This window comes from Lagopus muta, chromosome 1, assembly GCF_023343835.1.
Source record: "Lagopus muta isolate bLagMut1 chromosome 1, bLagMut1 primary, whole genome shotgun sequence".
Classification (NCBI taxonomy): Eukaryota; Metazoa; Chordata; class Aves; order Galliformes; family Phasianidae; genus Lagopus; species Lagopus muta.
The window spans coordinates 87,850,217-87,873,086 of record NC_064433.1 but is presented as its reverse complement, the minus strand read 5'-3'; the positions used below and the strand labels follow the sequence as shown (position 1 = coordinate 87,873,086).

The 22,870-nt window shown below is 36.0% G+C and overlaps 1 long non-coding RNA gene across 5 annotated transcripts; it reads right to left on the bottom strand.

Annotated features, from left to right (window-relative positions):
* Positions 1-10,011: 10,011 nt before the first annotated feature.
* Positions 10,012-21,516, bottom strand: LOC125688085 (uncharacterized). 5 transcript variants are annotated; one of them, XR_007374590.1, is made up of 5 exons: positions 21,410-21,459; positions 18,677-18,870; positions 15,063-15,135; positions 14,443-14,539; positions 10,012-12,638 (listed from the first exon to the last, which is right to left on the bottom strand). It is a non-coding gene; the product is annotated as an uncharacterized LOC125688085 (long non-coding RNA). The 5 variants fall into 5 exon arrangements; XR_007374591.1 differs by lacking the exon at positions 18,677-18,870 and having other exon boundaries at positions 21,410-21,516; XR_007374588.1 differs by lacking the exons at positions 18,677-18,870; positions 21,410-21,459 and adding an exon at positions 16,050-16,087.
* Positions 21,517-22,870: the final 1,354 nt, after the last annotated feature.

Below are 22,870 nucleotides of genomic sequence, written 5' to 3'. Positions count from 1 at the left end.
CCCTAAGTTTCATTCTGAAATGAACTGGGCCCTTCTGACAAACACTAAACCTGTTTGTAATGGGAAAGAAGAGAGGAAGCAATTTAGCCATTAAGCCTTACAGAAAAAGATAAATGCTGCAAGAAATTAGAAATGAAGGCTAATCTGAGGTGTAAGAAGGAGTTTGAGCCTTTATCAGAAGGCTAAAAGATGAAGATGAAGTATCCCATCTATCACATGTATGTCTTTGAGATGGTTGAGAGTGTTGGCTCTTATTTTAACCCTAATGAAGAAGGTTTGTACAACTAAATAGTAATGAAGATCTTGCAGAGTATATTACATACTGATGAATGCTAGATGAAGAAAAAAATGGGAGCACTTGAAGATACGTAGATTAGTTTCAGCTTATGGTAGTGAAATTATATAATGGACTCAATTAAGGTCAGCTTGCATTTACTCTATGGCATCAAAATTAAAAATAAACAAGTGAGGTTAGCAAAAGTGTAGCCATATGCAGTATTTGAAATGTCAGCAATTTATAAGAAACAGCATTAAATAGCCTTGTAAACACCTAAGAATATATTGTGATTTAAAGCCTGGGTGACTTATATTTGCAACAAAGATGACTGTCCTTGCTATTACTCTTGTTAACTACTAAGAGACATGCAGTAACTGTGACAAATAAAAGCCTTTTAATGTAGTTAACTTGTATTTTTCTGGTACTAGTTTGATAGAAGTACCTACAAATTTAACAAAACAGAGAATGAAACCTTCCATAGTGCTGACAGTTACAGTAAAAAGTTTTTAACTATGAAACACTTCAAAATTATTTGGATGGATTTGTGATTTCCACAGATGTTTAATTTTGTCATACTTCTAAGATTAAAGTGAATTTAAGTTGAGTGAAGTGATACTCTTGGTGAGTGGGAATACAAAATTCTCTAATAGTACACTTTCCAGTCAGACCTTAGCTATTTATTTAATTCTGAAGAAAAAGTACAAGGAGAAAACAGTTCGCTTTCCAACTAGTGAAAGTTTCTTACCTTCATGAACACATAATAAACTCAGTGACAGAGGAGGTATCTAGAAATAATTGGAAGGAGATATTGTGTGCTTTTAGGTGGAATCTTAGGGTTGGATAAATTGTAGTAAGAAACAGCTATCTTATGTGCATAGTATCTTCACTAGCTAAGTGCCATTCTTACAAGCAAGTCACTCCATTACTGTAAAAGATGCATGCTGAAAGCTTTTTTTTTTTTTTTGGTAATGAGTAATATTAACACATTTGAAAACCAATGCCAGATTCAGCATATATTCAACAGGTATTCAGCTGTAAGTATTGTACTGGATGTAAAGCTTCAAGATGACAATGTGATTATACTTGATTGGTCAGACAGCCACTAAAACCATAGCAGCAAGGTCACAGAATGTTACAGCGGTCCAAGACAACAGGATCAGCAGTTTAATCCATTAGTGTTTACTAGAGTGCTGTAAGGTATTAGTGATTGTGCAGCTTGAACATTTATGATTAGAGACAGGAGCTGAATAGCATGTTTGTGGCCACATGAAACTAACAAAAATGTAATGTTATATTGACGCTGATCTGGATGAAGAGTCTGATGGAAAGTATCCATGAGAAATGAATGGCAGCCTGACTAGTAATTCTAACTCTAGTGTGCAGTATATTTTCAAAAGAAAGGCTAAAAGAGAAAGTAAGAAAAGCAACAATTGTATTATATATTTTAGCATATAATGTTATTAGTTCCAGTAAAAATTTTTACTCCAGAGAATACAAGTGACATCAAGATGACTATCCTGTTAAGTTCTTCATTTTGCCTTAGAATTTTACTGTGTACATAACACTGCTTTCTATATTATGCCAAAGTGTCTTTGGCAAGCTACAAATAGGAAGAAAAAAAAAAACTACTAAACTAAAACTCTCAACCTATTCAGTATGACCTATTAGAAGAGTGCATACTGTCATTTTAGTCATTTTGCAACAAGTGATGAGCCAAAAGGGGGCTTGTGGAGACACTTCAAATACACCCATTCTAATGACATTAGTCTATTTTTTTATTTAATTGAAGAGAAGCGTAAGCCCTGTTAGTGCCACTGAGGGGACAACCTCTCACAGGGCTGATGTGGCTCCTGATCCTCATCAGTCCAACTCTTAGGGAGCCACTGGGCTCCCTGCTGCTGTCACCTGCTCCTCTATGTTGAGAGTTGCAGTGCTCCCAAATAGTGTGGGCCCTGGTGTGAGAATCACTCGTGGAGACACTGCAGGATTGGATCAGCCACAAGTACTCCTCCTGGCTGAGAAGTGCCCTTGTCCCTTCCTTTGTCACAGCCAGAATACCAACTTAGCTCATCTAAAAACAGTTTTCAAAGTTTCAAAGAACATTAGAGATTTCCTCTCTCTTTATATGTGTATATGGATACACACATGCACACACTCGCATTTTAAATGTGCCTGCAAAATGTTCACCTTGATGTTTACAGTGTTTCAGATAAATGACAGAAAAGGAAGCATTCTCTGCTATATTTTTCCTTTACTTCCCACCCTCCTTTTACAGGACTATTCATTAACGTACATAATTTTTACCTGATTACATTAGCTCAAATTGATCTTGAGATTGTTTCAAACTGTAAATGCTTCATCGTTATACTGAAATTGTTCACCATTATCTAAGTTTTTGTCTTGCTTCAGGAGCAGTCAATGTTGGGGGGGAAAGAGGGGTAAGAAGTAATTCTTTCATTATTATTTTGGGAATATCTTTCTTCCTAGAACCCATGGTTTTCCCACATTCCTCAAGAGGGGCAGGAACTGAAGCTAGGTGATCTTTAAAGGTCCTTTCCAACCAAATTGTTCTGTGATTGATTAAATGTCAGTGACATACCACGTAGTGAAATGCTTACTCCTGCTGCATTAAAGAACAGCAGAAAAGCAAGTGAGCTGATTAATTGTAGCAGATCATTATCAATACCATTGAAATGGTGGATCATTTGAGGTACTTAATAGCAGTAGTAGCTGCATGTAGGCATGCACTTGTAACAATTACTGTAACTTGTGCTTGCAACACTTATGAAGGGTATATAAAGAGGGAGGAAATAAGAGCTCACAAGAAAAAAAAAAGTATTAGCTAAAAGCATGGGCTAGGATAGTTCTGTACTTGCGTGCATTTTATAAATTCATAAGATTTCCTGCTCTATTAATGAAGCATGAAATGAACTGTGACTTCACATTCTAAGCAGGATGTATTAAGATACCTAGCAGCAGAATAAAGGTGAAATTCAAATCCTCTTGAGCAGGAGAATGATGATGATTTCCTCAGTAACCACTGGGTAACTTTACAGTGAGAAAACGCTGAACAGATCAGAAACCTAAAAGCAGTAACCAAAGTACAGTTCTAACAACACGTTAGACAATAGAAATAAAATGAGTAACTCTGAATTTTCTCCAACTTCCAAAAATTCAGAAGATTGAAGCATTTTTCTACAGTTATGTTCAGACTGAATTAATGACTTGAGTGCAGGTTAAAGCCAGATACAGAAGCCTCAATGGGAAACTTCTCCAAAACATTTGCCCATGTAAGATCTTCGCATTTAACCTTTAAGTCATGGTTTAGAATCTGAATGGCCAGATAGGAAAAACACATTGCACATTTTGTAAGGACAGCATTGCTAAGTGTCAGATCTTTTAATGTGGCTTAGAATATTAGGATGTTAATGACAAATATATTTACTAGATAACGATGTCTGCATTGCATCAGTGTAAACACATTTTCAGACCAAAGAGTGACAAAGTGGTAGTCCTCACATTTCTACATGTGGACCCTGCAGAACACACTTAATCCTTAAGAAAAGGGATGAGGCAAAACTGCTATGTTATTAACTGAACTCATCTAGCTTGTCTTCACTTAAAAAAAAAAAAAAAAAAAAAAAAAACACAAAAAACCTACAACCAACAACTGTTGAAACAAATCAGGAATGCATTATCTAGTTATTCTTTTGCCTTTTCAGTAGTGATGCTTACTGATAAATTCACATTTGAAGTGATACCATGATCATATCTGAAGGAAACAGGAAAAAAAAATATAATTACTATAGAAAATCAGTGCAGTTAGAATTTCTAGTCTTTTTTAAGAACTAGCCACCTGAGAGAGCTGTACTTAAGCTTAATTTGTTGACTGATTGCTATTAAGGAATTCCCATCCTTGGCAGTATTCAGTAGGTTATTTGGACGCAGTACTGGTTAACTGGCCCTAGGTGGCCCTGCTTTAAGGAGAGGAAGGTTGGACTAGATGATTTCTAAATGTACCTTCCAACATCAACTTCTGTAGTAGGATGAATATACTTACATAATCAAGCAGTTAAACAAGTATTTGTCCTCCTGAATGTTTCTAACTGAAAGTTCTCTCTGCTTGTCTTACTGCTTCCTGTAATCTGTTCACACTATCAACTAAGTTTGCAAGATACATACGAGAGCAGATTCATTACATAAGTAAGACAAACCAAGCACTGCATGACTTTTGTCTTTCTGACAACAAAAAGCAATGGATCTTGACTATCTTTCATGTGTCACCTAACTTGCTATGAAAAACATTCTGTGATTCTCATTTAAAACATTCACAATTAATCTTAGGTGGTTACCTAGCAGTATAGACATGAAGAGCGAGAAAAGACAACACGATGAAAACATCATCTAGTAATAAGAAACAAATTTGCATGATATACAGCAAAAGAATGCAATGAAAGCATCTTCTAATAAGACACAAGCACCACAGAGTTATAGCAGGTAACAAAGAAAGAAAATTAGCTCACCTCTTTTAGCAAGGACTCAAGAGGAGCATAACTGCTATCAAGAAAGATACCGCTCCTTCAGATGTTAAATCTTAATGAAGGTGGATTGAATGAAGGAGGAGGGGCAGATTGGGGCTCTGCCTCTTCTAATCACTCATCTGCATTGTGTGCACCTGAGATCCCTAGGCTAGCCATGACTTCTCACCTGGTGTTCAAAGATTGGTTTAGGCTGTAACCTGGCAATTCTGTTGCACATGGCTGTAATAACAAAATCAGAATTGTGGAATTGTCCAGAAGTGTTCGAACAAAGGCTATGCTTTGCGTACTGGAGGTGCTCACTGAGCATGATAAACTTACCAGTTACTTGGGATACTGTATGTGTGTTTAGGAGGAGGACGGTGCTGAGTAGTTCAGTGGATAGCAAGTGAGTAACACTGATATTTTTCTAAAAATACGGATGCGAATTACCTAAACATCAGTGTTCCTCTGCTTTGGTTGACTGTGCTTGTGCTTACGTGACGTGAAGTTATGCTTCTAGTATATCAAGATTTTCATTATGATTTCTGATGTTTTGTGAAAATGGAACCGCTATATGTTGGCTAAAGTGTTCCTCTTCGGGGAATGCTTCGAGTAGAAAAAAAAAACCAAGAAGTCAGCTTGTTTTAGAAGGTACTGAATGATCTCAAAAGCTTAGAGTAAAGCTTTTGATTTAATTTTCAAGAAGGTACACTACTAGGATGATGAAGCTCCTTTGGCACCCCTTTCCAAGCAAAAACAATGACATACAGCTGCTTATTTACAGATGATATAAGCAATTATGGTGTGTTCCTCTTCTTCCTGGAAGGTAGGTGGTCTTCTGTGATGGTGTAGTTGCAACAATGGACACAGGAAGAACCGCTGATGTCATTTACCTGAACTTCAGTGAAGACTTTGACACCATCAAACACAACATACTTCTCTCCAAATTTGAAAGATAAGAATTTGATGGGTAGACAGTTAGATGGATGAGTTGGGTTGCAAGACTGTACACAGAGAGAAACAGTCAGTGACTCATTGTCTGGATAAAGATCAGTAGTAAGCGATGTCCTTCAAGGGTCTGTACTGACACTGATGCTCTTCAACATTTTCATCAATGACGTTGACAGTGGGATTGATTGCATCCTCAGCAAGTTGATGTATGACATTGTATGGGAACTGCTGAGTCACGGCCTGAACCTCTGATTGATCACCTGAGGCGAGCTATGAGTCAGCCAGAGGAGCACAGGTGAAGGCAATTCACCTGTGCTGCCGGAAGGGGTGGAGCCTGGCTCCACCCCTCCTGGACCTATTTAAGAGCTGGCTACCAGAGGGGAAGGATCTCTTCTGGAGATCACCTCTCTTGGTGTCTTCTGGTGAGCTCAGCTGAAGGGTAAGTTCTTCCACTTATTTTCTTTTGTGATCGTTGTTTACTTTGCCTAATTCTCGTGATTATAACATCTTGATTATACAGACATCGAGATGCATGGTGCAGTCAATGCATATAAAGCACAAGATATCATCAAAGTGAAAGATTTTGAACCTGAGTTGTGGCAATTCCTGCTATTGTTGCAAGCTGGGGAAGGAAAGGAATATGCACAGCAATGCCAAAATAAACTGGAGAATTCTGATGAATGGCAAACTGGACATGTGCCAGAAATTTTGCTTTGTAACCCAGAAGGTCAACCATATTCTGGGCTGCATTAAAAGCAGTATGGCCAGCAGGTCAAGGGAGATGTTCCTGTCCTTCACAGCCACTCTTTGCTGGTAAGGCCTTACCTGGAGTACAGCACCCAGATGTGGAGCTCTCAGTGAAGGAGAGACATAGACCTGTTGGAGAATATCCAGAGGAGGGCCATAAAAAATGACCAAAGGGATGGAACGCCTCCCCTGTGAGGACTCTTTAGCCTGGAGAAGAGATGGCTCTAGAGAGACCTGATAGCAGCCTTTCAATATCTAAAGGGGGATTCTGTAAGACAGAAGGGGTAAAGGGGGGGTCTGTAAAACAGAAAGAGACAGATAGGTTAGAAGGGTCTGTTGTGACAGGAGATAGAGGAAGGGTTTAAAACTGGAAGAGGGGAGATTTAGATTGGATATAAGATAAAAAATATTTTAAGACTGGTGAAGCACTGCAACAGGTTGCTCAGAGGTGATGGAGGCCCAGTCCCTAGAGATACTTGAGGTTTGGATGGAACTCTGAGCAACCTGATCTAGATGTTAGGTGTTCCTGTTCATTGCAGGGGAGCTGGACAAGATGACCTTTAATGGTCCCTTCCAACTCAAACTATTCTATGAAAATAGAAGTGCTAAGTGATAGTTGCAAAGTAGATTTAGTTGGTTGCGTACAATGCAACAAATAAGAAAGAAACAATTGGGGCTTCAGGGAAGTATAAAAAAAATTTTAGAATTATTTGCTAGATACCTAGAAAAATTGTTTTGTCAGTGAAATGGCTATTACCCTTTGTACAGGAGTCTGTCAATTACTGCTGAAAGCTAAATTCTTTTCTTTCACATCTTTCTATTTTCATTTTAACTTCTGGTTATATTGAAGCAGAAATACTTGACAAATATTTTACGTGTTTACTTAATGGTGAATTATGAAGGTACTCAACCTTCTGTATTTTGAGGTTTTCAGTGAATATCAATAGCTGATTTGCTGTGTTATTCTTATGCAACATGAGATTTATTTTTTTAAAGTCTAAGTGTAATATGTAAGAGCTAGAAGTAATGCACCACTGTTTTTTGATTGATTTATGATGAGAGTGAATGAAGTGAGGGGTATTCAGTGAAAATGGAAGGTGATAACAGACTGTAAGAGAAAGCAAAATTCAAGATGTGTTATTTCTTTATTATTCCAATGTACATTAAGGTCTCTACGAGTTCCCTTTCTCTGTAAGTATAGTGCTACTTAATACAGAGTCAACGCAAAGACATAAAATCTTCCTTTAAATAACACTTTATTCTGGCAGTCTAAACTCTTAATGAAACTCAATGAGTAAATGGTTTTTTACCCATCTGTTTAAATTCCTCCAATTACCAAAATGATGCCCTACATACTTTCCTATTTCATTTTGTACTAAAAATTCTTCTTCCTCTAAGATTTTTCTATAGCTTCATATTGGATTGAAAAGCAAACCATAGATTTATAGCTTCTAATAGGTAAGACTTTATTTGTCTGACAGGTTTCTGGCATAAACCGTGGTAGTAAAAATCATTGCACCTGAAAAGGAAGGAGAAAGGGCAGGGAGGAACAATCTTTGATGAAAACGGAGATGTGTCTACTGATGTACAGCTTGAATTGGTTGCTCTTTGTTACTTGTAGAACCTACATGCTTGTGTATGTGTACAAAAATATACATTGATGTGATACTAGTATGACTCTATTTTTGTTAGAATGGATAAAAACGTTATTTTAGATAAGTGAGTGATGGGATAGCAATTACACTCTTGCATCTCTGAATCTGACTGTCATTCAAGTTTATCTAAAGTTAGAAGTGGGAATTAAGAGGGCTTTTCAGATCTCATTGTGATTGTTGACTATTATCATTCATCTGTGATGGATGAGAAATAAAAGGAGTTTGAAGTATGTACCCATATCTTTGGGCAGATTTTGTGTAACAGGGATTAAGTCCTGGCTTGTAAGTAATGGGAATCCACACCCTTCCTTGTTTAATAACTACAAATTCTCCCTTTTCCTGTGATAAATGTGACAACGTGTCAAGTAAATGATAAAGTCCACTGGAACCATAGAACTGCATTTATTCATAAATATATTTGAATTAATTAATTAAACATTAATATCAGCTACTGTTCTCTCACTGGGATTCTTCACTGCATTTATCTTTTTAGTTTTATCTGACCCCACGAGCTTTTGTTTTCAGTCAACAGTAAGCTGGTGGCTACAGCTTTCCTCTGTAGTAGATAAAAAGATTTTTGAATTTTTCTAAGCTCTCTGACCTTCAGATACCTATGGAAAAAGGTGTAGTATGTTGTAAAATGGAGTAAATCAAATTGTATTATCATTTGAAACATTTTTTGTTTTGTTTCTGTTAGACTCTTTAAAACTGGTTAAATGGATTTAAATGTAAAATGAAGGGGTTAAAAATAATGAACAAAAACTAATACTGGTATGTGGCTGAAAGGTAAATTTTTACGTTTGGACTGTGTGCATCTGAAATGTGATAGATATTATGAAAGTGCCAGTGCAGCATTAACTTCAAGGATTACAGTGAGAATGACTAAAACATTTCTTTCAGCAATTTACTGACACAATCAAATTATCCAAATTAAATGACTGTTAAAAGAGTAAATCTATCAAAATAATCAATTTATGAGCAGTCATCCTGCAGGTGACCAAGCAACCTGGCAAGCTGCCTTATATCACACTATACAATAAAGACAGAAGCTAGAAATAAAATTATTTTTAGCTGAAGTGCGGATGCCTGATCAAGGTCCTTTTTGCTAGTTGCTAGCTATTCTTTTAAGAAAACTTGGCATTGGCTTTCTCTCATGAATGCCTCTAATTTAGTAGTGAAACACACCGGGTAAGACATCTTCATGTAATTTAATGGAATTAGGAGTGATTTGTAATAAGGAGGCATTTATCAGGCTCTATTCTTTCATGGCAAAGTTTCTCTGTGCATGTAGACTAAATTCAGCAAATTCAGCACTGCTTTTCGAATAGTACTGAATGATAAGGACTCCAGAAATACAGTCTCAAAACTGCATTCTCAAATGACAATGTTTCTGACTGGATATATTGTCTTATTTTTGTGATGGATATCTCACTATCTTGGACAAGAAAAGCCTTGCTTGAGTAGAGAACCAAACTAATCAGATACTATGTTGGAGGGTTTGTCCATAATGAAACCTTTATGGACATCTTTAAGATTATTTATACCAGTGCCAGTCCAGATTTACACCTACTTAAAATCCTATGATGAAATCTACTTTAAAGAATGCAGAACCACTTTTGTAAGTATTTTCAAGGCCAAAAATAATTTGCCACTATTAGTTTTTGCATTAAAGGAATATACAATGAAAACATTTAATACTTTAAAGGCATACACTTGGCAACTAAATTTTATTGCACTGCATACATTCAATAAAGGAGGATGAGTTCCACAGTACAGTGTACCCCTCTAAAAACATATCATATTTTTATTACCTCCCTCTCTTTCTCCTTTACTCTGCCCTCCCTCCCCACCCCCACCAAGTAGGACTTTAAGAATGAAAGAGTAAGTGAGATGTTTACACACTCTTCATAATGTCTTAGGAACAGGTTTCCTGATATGTCTCAGGAAATGAGATGTGTTAACTTATACTTTAATATTATTTTTATTTTAGGAGGAAATACTGTATGAAGTTTTTCTTTTTCTCATATTTACTGTTTCCCTTGGAATGGGGGGGACAATACTAATATCTTCAAGGAACAGAAAAAATTATGCTTTGAAATTAGATTAGCTATCTGTTATTATGTTTCTTTAGGTTAACACAAAACTGAGGTTCTATCACCAACTGCAAAGGCTGAAGTTGAAGGTTTTTTTATTGCTTTAACATTATTAGTAGTTGAACTGACCTGTAAATTATGCCACGTATAATGCAATACACTCTTTTAATTTAATGGCTGTAGTTTCAAAGTGTTCATGAAATGATGAATAGGTGCCTCTGACATACTAAAACCTTCATAGTTTTGTTTGAAGATAGTTTACTTCAGAACAAACATTTCAAGATTTAATTAAGGTAATTCTTGACTTGACTACATTAGGTTTTTTGATGTATTGGCTCTTTCTTTTCCTTTCTATCTTAACTGGAAAATGTTTAACTACAGCAGCATAATTGTTCTTTGTAATGCCTTTGCCAGCTGCAAAGTTTTCTTCTGTTGTTTGCAGCTTGAGTCAGAGAAGCACATGGCAGTAATTGCCACAGATTTTTTTTTTTTTTTGCCACATTTGGTCTTCTCTTCTTGCTTAAGGCAATTTAATCCATCAAGGAAGGGCTGGGACTTCTGGCATATCTTTTGACTCTATCTTTAGAAAACAGAAGTGGTTTTGTTTTGATGTGGATTTTTTTTTTTCTTGGTTGGTTTCTTTTGAGGTGCATATATGTTTTGACTTGATTTTTTTTTTTAATTTATCTGAAGGAGGCCCATTTGATTTGGTTCTGTTTCCAAGCATGCTACCTGAAAAAAAACACTCCAACTCTAGTTGCTGTTCTATGGAAGTAGTATTCAGTTAGTGAGCAGCTTTTCTTGCTTTTTCTTAATCTTTGTGCGTCTATAATACTAGAGGAGGAAAAAAAAAAGTTTGTTGCTTTTTTGTCTCACACTAAGCAACAGACTTTTATCTGCTGCAGTGACAAGATAGGAAGCTGATGTACAGAGAAATGATAAAGTATATACCTACGTCTGGAAAGTAAGATGGTTCCAAGCAATAAGTGCTGGCAGTAGTTAAAGATGTAAATATATAAATAAATGCTATCTTCCCATAAGAAAAGTTGATAAGTCTATGGTTGGTATACCATGTTAACAAAATGATAGAGTCTATGCAGCTTGTAGATATGTGTGCAACAAACAAAAATATGATTCTGTTCTTTTTTTTTTTCCAATTTTACCAAATCAGTAATACTGATAGAGCAGTTGGCATTTTAAAGAAGGTGAGCAATTAAGAAAGAGGAGTAATTTACACTCACTGCAGAATTATTCATAGACTTACTGGCATTTTTGCTAAATTTTGCCTTAAATATCCTTAAATTTCATAAGCACTAATCTTAAATAGACAAAAAGACAAAGTAAGATATTTAAGAATCCAGTGAATTACCTGACACAGGAAATACTGCAAGAAGAAAGAGCTACAAAGCCATGTAACTCTTCTGCGATGCTGCTTCCAGATGTTCAAGGTCTGTATGTTTCACATAGCATTTGAAAAAACTTATTTTGATGGCCCAATGCTGTAAAGTATTTAAAAAAATCTTTGCTGTGCAAACTAAGACATTTTAATTTTAATTGCAACTGTAAAGAAAACCTCAGAAAGTGGCAAAACAGATTTCAAATATGGAAATGAGAATTTGTTGTTGTTGTTGTTTCTTCCATTTAATGGTATTTCAAATATTAACATGGAAATTTTCATTTCTACTATTCCAAAAGTTCTTGCTGAGAAGAGAAATTGAGTTAGAACATCCAGCCTCTTAGCCTGCACTACTAAGGTTTGCTCCCTGCACGTTCTGTTTGTTGCTTGAAAGTTACTATAATCTTGTCACAGAGTGTGCTGTATTTGTGGAGTTGCAGGCACATTCACTTGAGAGGAAGTCCAGTACATATGTTAAAACACTGGTGCAAAACAAGACTTATGTCATTTGTCAACTTTTGAAATCATTCTGGAAATTAGACTATAAAGGAAATGAAATCTGATAAGGTTTTCCCTGCTATAAGAGATGTAGCATCAAGGAATTTCCTCTAAAATTTGTCATTAAAGAACAAGTTAAGAGTAATTATAGACAAAACTAAAACCTGAGAGATCATGCCTTTAAATAATTCACCTTCTTTCCGCAAACATCCATGGGAGGATGCCTATTGAAGAAAAAAAAGGCTTTTAATATATAAACATATTGTACTTCACTTTTTTCCAACTCCTTAGTTTCCATTTGGACAATGCTTTTTTAGTCTGTGTTATGCAGGCATCTCACTGAAAGATGTGAAGAGCAGAACCATGAAGTTCAGTAATCCAATCAGGTCACTTCTGAAAGAGAAATCTTACACACCCATCTCCGCTTTGTTGTGTAAGCTGGAAGTTGCCAGTTCAGCAAGACTTGAAATTGCATTTAATCCCTGCAAGCAATATTATGACCTGTAGAGAGAGAGAAAAAAAAAAAAAAACAAACAGTAAGGAATGAGGAACAAGAGGGAGGCAAATTTCTTGACCACTGTGAATTAAGGTAAATAATAAGAGAAGTTAGTTTTATGTTAGATGCTATGACTGATAAGATTCAAGCTTTCTCACTGTGGAGACATGACTCCATGACAGCTTCTTGTTGATTTGAGGGAACTTATTGTCTGCTTAAAAATGCCAACAGATTCATAACAGTTTTAGTAATGATTATAGTACTTCCATCTTTTATGGAGGAAGCAGTGTTAATTCCTAGAGCAACAACAGTAATGCACAATTTAACAAAGACCTCACAAGATGACAAAATATATGGTTTCTACTTAAGCTGGTGACTGCATTCTGACTTCCAGTGTAGCAGCTCTTAATTAGAAACTGGACAGTAGACAGTACAACACTTAAACAGAAGAGATGAATCACAGCTTTGTTAAGTGAAATAAAATGTTGTAAAGTTTGTCATTAAACAATCTGAAATGTGAGCTTTTTCTAATGAACCAAGATATTAAACATAAATGTAACAAATGTCTTGTGAATATACAGCCCCCTAACCTAATTCCAATCGGTACAAGGCATGTGGTCCTGCCATGAGGCCCTACTTCTCTCATTAAATGTAGTAAGCTGATAAAGCTGTCCTGTCTCACAATCACAAACATACTGTGTGGTCCTGGCAAGGTGTTCCTGTTTCTAACTACGTATTCTGTTTAAAAATGTGTATTTACAGGATAAGTACATAAACTGTAGTGTTCACATGGAGAAAGAGCTTGAAAGTTCCTAAAAATATCTGTAGTCCTAATTGGTGGGAAGGAAAAAGCCAGCAGAATATATTGCCTTGAGTGTATACTAAAAAAAAAAAAAAAATTCTTAGTAACTTAGATGTCATACAAAAAAAATATACATCGATGAGGATGGACAGCATGGGATCTGGACAGCATGGTCAGAAACCTACTGTGAATATTGCTTCATTTAAACTGGCACAGCATTGTTTTAGTACATGCACAGGTTAAGTAAGAAATACACCTATTTTTGGAATGCAGAATGAACACTGAGGACAAGGAAGGAAAGAGATGATCAAGATTATTAATCCTGAGGGGTAGTATTTATTTATTTAACTCTGAAGGTTTTCACAGTAGCTCATGACATCTGATTAGCCTTTCTGAGATTAGGAATAATTCAGCAAGGAAGGAGGCCTTCCTACAGAATCTTTTACATTGTTCAATTCTTTTCTGTAAGTTATGCTTTAATAACAGAACAAGTCAAGGATTCCTTCATTCATTAGTGACTGAATACTGTGAGAAATTTAAACAGGTTTTCATTAGTTTAGATTAAGATCATACAAAGTCTAAGCTGTTACTGAGGATACAAGCTTGTCAGTAAGCTAGCTGAAGGTCTGTCTGAGTAGCCAAATGCTATGCAGTGAAGAAATCCACAGAAACTTTGATTGAAACCAGAAGCAGGCTATACACAATAACTTACATTCTGTGGGGAGCAACACTGAAAATCCTTAATTTGTGGTGTTAATTCATGTTTATCTACTGTCAGTTTTCTGCATAACTGCAATCCTTACTACAGAATAAGTAACAGACATTGTTTAAGAGTGTCCCTTTCAGGAAGAGGCAGAATATTTTTGTTATTTTATATTGTAGTGGCGTTTGCTACATATACTGGTCCACCATTGCACACTAATGTAAGTACACAATGTGTTGGCACTTGTAGAAAAGAAAACATCAGGCTGGAATGCATTAAAGAAGTGGGCAATTTTGCATCTTACAGGATATATGTAGGACTTAATTTGACCTTTCGTTCTGATTCCCAGCACTTCAAGAGGTGTGTTCAGTTACTTTCCAGATAGCAGCTGTGAAGAAATGCTGCAAAAAACAAGGAAAAGACTGAGGAAAGGTGTAAGACTTCAAATAAGTATAATATGTTGCTGAGAGCAATCAAAGCGGCCTCTTCCATGATTTTAAGACAAGAAGCAGCAAACTAGAAATACAGTAAAGGAGATCTGGCTAAATTTCCCAGTGGTAACACTAATAAAAAAAAATGCAATTCTACAGGGGCCTTCTACAGAGCAGGTTCAATTTTCAGTAATATCAGGGAGGAAAACAATTATGCTCCCATTTGCAGAAATAATTTCGATGTGTATGGCCCTGCCTGTGGCAACAGATTATTTGGATGATTTTCCAAGGCTGTGCACCATTGCTCTTGCAAATGTCAGTATCCTGAGTAGGATAATGGCTTCTGCCTTGGGCAGTCTGAAGGATGTTTGTACTACCATTACCTTTTTTACCTCATGTTAAATAACACATCACCATGTATGAGATTCATAGTACTATACTAAACTTTTTTTTCCTCTGAAGATGTAAAGATTATGAAATTAAACATTCAAACCTTTCAAACCTTTGCTTGTTGACCTGAGTTTCATGCCATGGTCGCTTGTGACCTCATAAGGAAAGTAGAATATCTAGAAAGGATATGAATGATTGATTGAAATAATTTGACAAGTTTTATAAGTTATTCTCTATACTACAGAAAAGATAATCAGAGACAAAGGAAGTGTAGCTGTACTTCAATGCCTTAGAATAACAGAAAGCTCTGTATGTTAGCTTTTCTCCCTAAAATTTAAATTGCCAAATTACGTAGAAAAATATTTTGTGCTGGCAGTCTAGATGAAAGTAATGCTGCCTGCATTTGATCAAGTTTCCTTACTACTGTTAATAAATCTGATTGCTGAGTTTCATTACCAGTCTCTCATACGTATCAGTAAATTAGGGAAAACCTTCACGTTCAACTGACACCTACATCAGTTGATAGCTACAGGGAACTACACGGGCCTCACCTTCATGCCTGGGAGAACTACAGAGCAGGTCTTCCAACAAGCTATGTTAAGGCACATACAAGACAAAGAGGTGATTTAAGACAGCCAGCACGGCTTCACCAAAGGCAGATTGTGCCTGACCAATCTGGTGGCTACCTATGATGTAATGGCTTCAGTGAACAGGGGAAGAGTGATGGGCGTCATCTATCCAGACTTCTGCAAAGCCTTTGACATGGTCCCTCACCACATCCTTCTCTCTAAATTGGAATATAGATTTAAAGGATGGAATGTTTGATGGATTAGCAATTGGCTTGCTGGACTCAGCCAAAGGGTTGTGATTAATGGTTCTGTGTCAGGGTGGAGGCCCATCACAAGAAATGTCCCTCAGGGGTCAGTCTTGGGACTGGTGCTCCTCAACACCTTGATCAATGACATAGACAATAGCATTGAATGCACCCTGTATAATCAATAGACATCAAGATGTTATAATCACAATATAATCAAGAGAGTTAGGCAAAGTAGACAACGATCACAAAAAGAGAATAGGTAGAAGAGCTTACCCTTCGGCTGAGCTCACCACAGAACACCAAGAGAGGTGATCTCCAGAAGAGATCCTTCCCCTCTGGTAGCCAGCCCCTAAATAGGTCTAGGAGGGGTGGAGCCTGGCTCCACCCCTTCCAGCAGCACAGGTGAATTGCCTTCACCTGTGCTCCTCTGGCTGACTCATGGCTCACCTCAGGTGATTAATCAGAGGTTCAGGCTGTGACTTAGCAGTTCCCATACACACCCTCAGCAAGTTTGCAGATTACACCAAGCTGAGCAATGCAGTCAATACATTGGAAAGAAGGGAAGCCATCCAGAAGGACCTGGACAGGCTAGAGGAGTGGGCCCATGTGAACCTAATGAGGTTCAACAGTGCCAAGCATACAGTGCTGCACTTGATTCAGGGAAATCCCAGATTTTCATACAAACTGGGCAAACAACCCTTTGAGAGCAGCTCTGTGGAGAAGGACTTGGGGAGTCACAGTAGATGAGAAACTGGACATGAGCCACCAGTGTGCGCTTGCTACCCAGAATACCAACGATATCCTGGGATACATTAAAAGAGCATTGGCTAGCAGGGAGAAGAGATGATTGTCCCCCTCTACTCGACTCTTGTGAGGTCCCCTCTGAGTACTGCATCCAGGCCTGGGGCCCCCAGTACAAGAAAGATACAAAGCTGTTGGAACAGGGCTAGACAAGGGCCACTAAGATGATCAGAGGGCTGAAGCATCTCTCCTATGAAGAAAGATTGAGATTTGGTGGCTTCAGGACAGAACTGGCTTCACATTGTATTGGTCCAAACCCTAGTCATAAAATTAAGTTCCCCAAGAAATTAAGCCAGAAATGTCATATGAAAACCTTGCTCAGATCTTAGAACAAAACTGGTACACTTTTTTCCTGTTTATAGGAATCTGAGGCATAACAATCAGACAAAAAAAAAAAAAAAAATCTTAAGTTTCATAAAAATGTAAAAATTTTATTTGGTGAAAGCAAAATACTAGAAGCCACTAAGGTGGAATCTGTGGATTTTTATATTCTAAGAACATTCCCTTGGCTGTTTTAGTAATTTATTTTCCTGTATTTGTTTTGATTATGTATGAAGTTGGATTTTTGTAACTGTAAGCCAAAGAAAAATCTGCTTTTCAGAAATGGAGAAGAAAGATTGTAGCATTGTATTATGTAATGTTTTCCAGTAATCTTTCAAAATTAGATTTGATGCAACTTTACTCCAAATTCAAACAAACTTTCCAGGGTTATCTGAATTGTACTAAAAGGTTAAATATAGGAATCCAGCAGAGTAAAATAGAGAAAGAAAAAGCAACTTTGAGTTTAATTCTTGAATATCTTTGCACCACTATTTAAGTCACTTGAAATTCCTGTATTTTATATATTTATATTTTATTTTTTATTATATTCCAATACTACATATTGATAATGACTACTTCTATGAAATAAATTAACCTAAATGGTTGCTTCACACAAGAAATAAACTTACTTTTTGCAGGTCCAACCACAACTCTTTTCTTTCACATCAGTTTGTCAAGTCTTTTTAACACTCATTTCCACTTCTCCCCCCACCCCCCATCAACAAAGTAACTCTTATAGTGTTTTAACAGTTTAAGAAAAATGTCTGGGCCTTATTTTCATTGATTCCATTTGCTGAATGTGGATGTTTATTGCTTTATATATTTACTCATATGTAAGCTACACAAGTTCAGATTTCAAATATCAATTTGACAACACATCAGGCAAAGTTTCAGTAATATAGCAACGTTGTTTTTAATAGTGGCATGAACAAGAACATCACTGTTAACAAGTTCAAGGAAATAACTAGAAAACGTATGGTTCTGATTCTGTTTGCTTGAGGCAAGTGAGACCATTAGATACAATTAAGACTTGTGAGATCTTCTGGAGGACAAAAATGTATGAACTATAGTGGAACTAAATGTAGTTTAGAACAACATACTTCTTAGAATAGCTATAGGGAATTTGTAGCCTGTAAGACACAAAGCATTTTACTCACCTTGAGTAAATACATGGACGTTGCTAAGCAAAATTTTTCTGCTACTTTTCCAAAAGCCAGATTAAGGAAAAGAGAATTGAGCTTTGTCTTTTCTTACAATGAAACCATTTAGAACTCTTCTGCAATTGCAAACATTTGTTTATAGTTTTGTTCCATAGATGGGATATTATTGTAAATGGAGTTTACTTTCAGAAGTTTTTACATGTTCAGTAATTACATTTGTAATTGAAGTTTTACATCATAGATGGGGCTATATCATAGTGGATGTTTGTAGTAGCTTTTCCATCACAGAAAATAATGACTGAATAGCAGAGATGTTTTTTTTCAGTCTCACGAAGGGAAACATTTAGGAGGAGAAAGGTATCTATTCTGGGGAAAGGAGTAAAGGGAGGGGCAGAAATGAAATGTGTTACTTTCCTGTTACATTCAGAATTATTCCATTATGTTACATCCTGGATAATTCTATCCTGATTTAATGCAATAGTTTGTGGAGTTCACTGGTAGTCTTTAAGTGGGAAAGACTACTTACAGAAGACTTAGTGGAATCTAAGTGAGTATGAAGCAGTCAGCAGGTTGAGAGAAGTGATCTCAGCCCTCTACTCCACACTGTTGAAACCTCACCTGGAGTACTGCATCCAGATTTGGAGTCCTCAGTAAAGGATCCAGATGTGGACCTCTCAGAGCACATCCAGGGAAGGGCCAATAAAATTGATCCAAGAGATGGAAAAGCTTCCTTATGAGGACAAGCTTGGAGAGCTGGGGAAGAGAATACTCTGGGGGGACCTGATAGTGGAGTTCCAGTATCTACAGGGGGGCTGTAAGACAGAAGGGGACAGATTCTTTAGTGGGGTGTGTTGTGATAGGATAATGGTTTAAACAGAAAGAGGGGAGAGTTTGATTGCATGTAAGTAAGTTGTGTTATTTAGGTTTTTTGTTTGTTTGTTTGTTTGTTTTTTTGTATGATAAGAGTGATGAAGCACTGGAGTAAGCAGCCCAGAGAGGTTGTGGGGGCCCCCATCCTGGAGATGCTCAAGGTCAGACTGGACTGGGCCCTGAGAAACCTGATCTCACTGTAGATGTCCCTGTTCATTGCAGTGAAGCTGGATTAGATGACACTCATGGGTCTCTTCCAACTCTAATGATCCTATGATTCCATGAATAAAATTGATACTTCTATTTTGAGCAGCATTTGAAAATGAAAAATAAATAAAATTTAACTCTTCTGTGATTTGTGACTTTCATAATCTGAACTGTCAGAATGAAATGCTTCACTTAATTACTGATGTAACTGGAAAATATGATGACAGAAATTAAATTAGGTTGGATAGGTTTACAGTTTCTGAGTACAGTGGGAAAAAACTGCATGTTCTGTCACTACCATCATCTAAGACACAGAATTTCTCTATACATGTAATTGGTTAATTCCTCGGGTATAATAGTAGAATATAAATTTTCAAATAACTCTTCCAAATCTATGTAAAACCAGCCTTTCCCAAGTGTAACAAATTTATAATGTAAATAAGACTTTCCCATAAAACGATAGAGGTTAGCAGGAGTATACTATGTGAACTCTTTGTATAATAACTATTCAATTTATTGCTATTAATAACATAAGCAAGTGGAGTTAAGAAAATGATTGCTTTTTGAGCTCTAGTTTAGTAATTTTGCACTGTGACCAATATCTTAATTTCTATGAACTGTTCTAAGTTGTTATAACTACATTAAACAAATTCAATGTCAGTGATGAAAAACACGTAAAATTACTTCCCTTAGATATTAATGAGATGAGTATATGCTTCATGTTTTTGAAATACAGATATTTTCCTAAATTTTTACTTTTAGGGAAATAAAAACTGTTACGAAGCTGGTAGTAACTGTCAGAAATTTACTATTGTTATTAAACTAGTATGCCTTTTCTGGTGCTGAAGTTAAAACTTGAATCTTCCCCACCCCCCCGCCCCCAAGAGAAGAGATGGGTTCAGGATTTTTTTATTAAGCTTTTTTTTTTTTTTTTTTTTTTTTTTTTTTTTTTGAGACTCCACTATCTGCCACTGGAATTCCTCAAAAGCAATTCTACCTTTTCCAGATCAACAGAAAATATTATTTTAACAGAGCAGAACAAGCTGTTGATTTTATTCCACAGTATGTACTTCAACTAGCTGTTTTTAATGTCGACTTTAGAATAATATTTCCTATAGCAATGGTACATAGTGTATGTAAAGATAGAATATAATGAGATTCAAGTAAAGCATGAGGTACATAAACTAGTTTAGATGTTTGGAAACCATTCATAATCAAGAACACAAAGGAGGTCAAAATCAACTCAAATTTAGTTCCTTCTCCTTCATCAGAAGCTTGCAGTAGAATCTTAATATGAAACGTATAATGAAAATCAATTGTTTCTGTATGACTAAGTGTTAGCATTTAAGTCAGCATATTCTTTTTTCCTAACTCAACCAGAGTTCAGAGATCAAGCATTCTGTAAATCTGATTATGACATAAAGTGCAGTTCTAAGTTGGTATGGTGTAAGAGCAGCATTTATATGCCCCTGTGATATTTGCCTACTTGCTTACCAGCAAGGGAACTGACTTTTTACAAACTTCATAGAAGTATATATTTTTAGGTTGTTTAACTTTTACTTAATATAATTCAGTGGTTTGGAGGTCCCATCCTCTTTTAACTGGAAGTGTGTCACCAAAAGTCTAGTTTAAAAATAAACATTTAGATAGAGCTTTATTTTGTGTACAGATATAGTTTACTTCACAGTTTTTTGTTATTTTTAGATACCGAGAATGGCGACAAATCTAATTTCATTTAGATTATAAACTTAGAGTTTATATCACAAAACATCTAGGAATATAACAAAATATTAGGATGAACCAAATGATTTTCAAGGAGGATTCCATGAGATTTTTAAAAACGTTTTAAAATAATTCAAGAGAAATTTCAGAAAAATAAGACTTCCTATAAGAAGCAATTTCTTCCTTCCTCTACATTAATAAATTATTTAGGTTTGGCTTCAAATTAAGGAGTTCTGCAGAAGATTAGATATCACTATAGCTTCTGGAAGAGCTGTGGTAAAGGGAACTCAAATATAGTTAACCATAAGTTAACAATGGCGTTGTAAACTGCCTGAAACATGCAGTAATCACCTTCTAAAAGCAGATATTAATATTAGGAATTAATACTGGAAATAGCTGCTTTAAAAAAAATAAAAAGTTGAAAATAAACATGTAATGCAATGGAAAGCACAACAACGACAGCAGAGCAGTGAGATCCCAGGTTGCAGAGAGCAAGGATTTTCTCAAACACAGCAACAAGAAGCATAAGAATAAGTGAAAGATACTACTTACATTTGGAAGGTCTTAGGTATACAAAGATCTCCAGGGGGATACTCCTCTCTCCTGCCAACTCTTAAATAATGTCTGGGAAGGGGTAGATCCTGCCTCCTCCCTTTATGGCCACTCAGCTGCACTACATGCATCTGAAATCCCTTGGGTTGGCTCTGCCTTCCTACTAGGTGTTCAATCACTTCTTCAAGCCATGACTCAGTATTTTCACTACAAAACTGAACCTGACTCTTCCAATCCTCTAATAACAGGCATGTTTTGAGAATAACATACATTGATTTGCTCAGAGAATCATTGCAAGATAGGAAAAATAACTTGAAAAGAACACGTTATCATACTTGACTTGAGGTGAAATATGTATTTGCTCATAAAAATTTTTGTTCTATTTGAAAAGCTCATAATGTGTCTTATGATGATGTTTCAGTCAGATTTCTACGTCTTATTTATAGTTTAATTTGAGATCCATCTTTGGAAATTACTTTCCACAAGAAAAACAGTGTTAATTTCAATATTCTTTGAAGAGTCTGGGGATCTCCTACAGGTAAGACTTTTTAGAAATAAAAATTTAAGAAAAATAGAATTCTAACTTTTTATTTTTTTCCACAAACTGTTGCTAGTAAGCCGCACTTAAGGAGTTTTGCATGAATACAGTGATAAATGTGTGGAATTTTAATTTTGAAAGGGCTTGTCAGTTGATTTCTTTCTTATAAGCACACGACAAAATTTAATAGCATAAAATCAGTCGAAGCAACACTAAAGGACTAATTGAGAATGAAAAGAAATTGATAAGCATAAAACTAGTCTTAAAATAAATCATCAAGTGCACTGTGGTCTAAGTTCAAAATATCTTAATTATTCACTGGAATCTTATCTAAATTAACACCTATCTTTATGAACACAGAATCGGACGAACGGCCCTTAATTTTAAATCAAATGTGGCATGGTATATTTGTCTTCCTGGAAACTGATATATCAAAAATGTACACGAGAAACTGTCATCAGCTCAAAATTATTTCAAATTTAGTTATTTACATTACTTCTCATCTTAGAAATGATGAACACCAAGGGGTGTATATGAGATTATATTTTGGAAATACAGATTTCAGTTATCCCCAGGAAACAAGAGATGAATGTGGTGGAGGGGGGGGAGGTGGATGTGGACTATAAGCCACTTTCCTACACTAAGAGCAAAAACATTTGCTGTATTTTAACTTACTGTTTTAGACTCTGTAGGTATGACAATTAGAAAAATAAAATTCAATATTAATTTTACTACTATAAAATTCTGCTTGCTGGTGAAATCTTCTGAATGATTATTATGAATAATGTGTATGAATTTGGCATGGTCTTTCAGGCTGTTTCTTAGTTGCAGTTCATTTATTAAGTAACACCTTTTATGTTACCGTTCAGAGAATCACATCCATTACTGATGACCAGAACTACAGCATTATTTAAATATTTTCT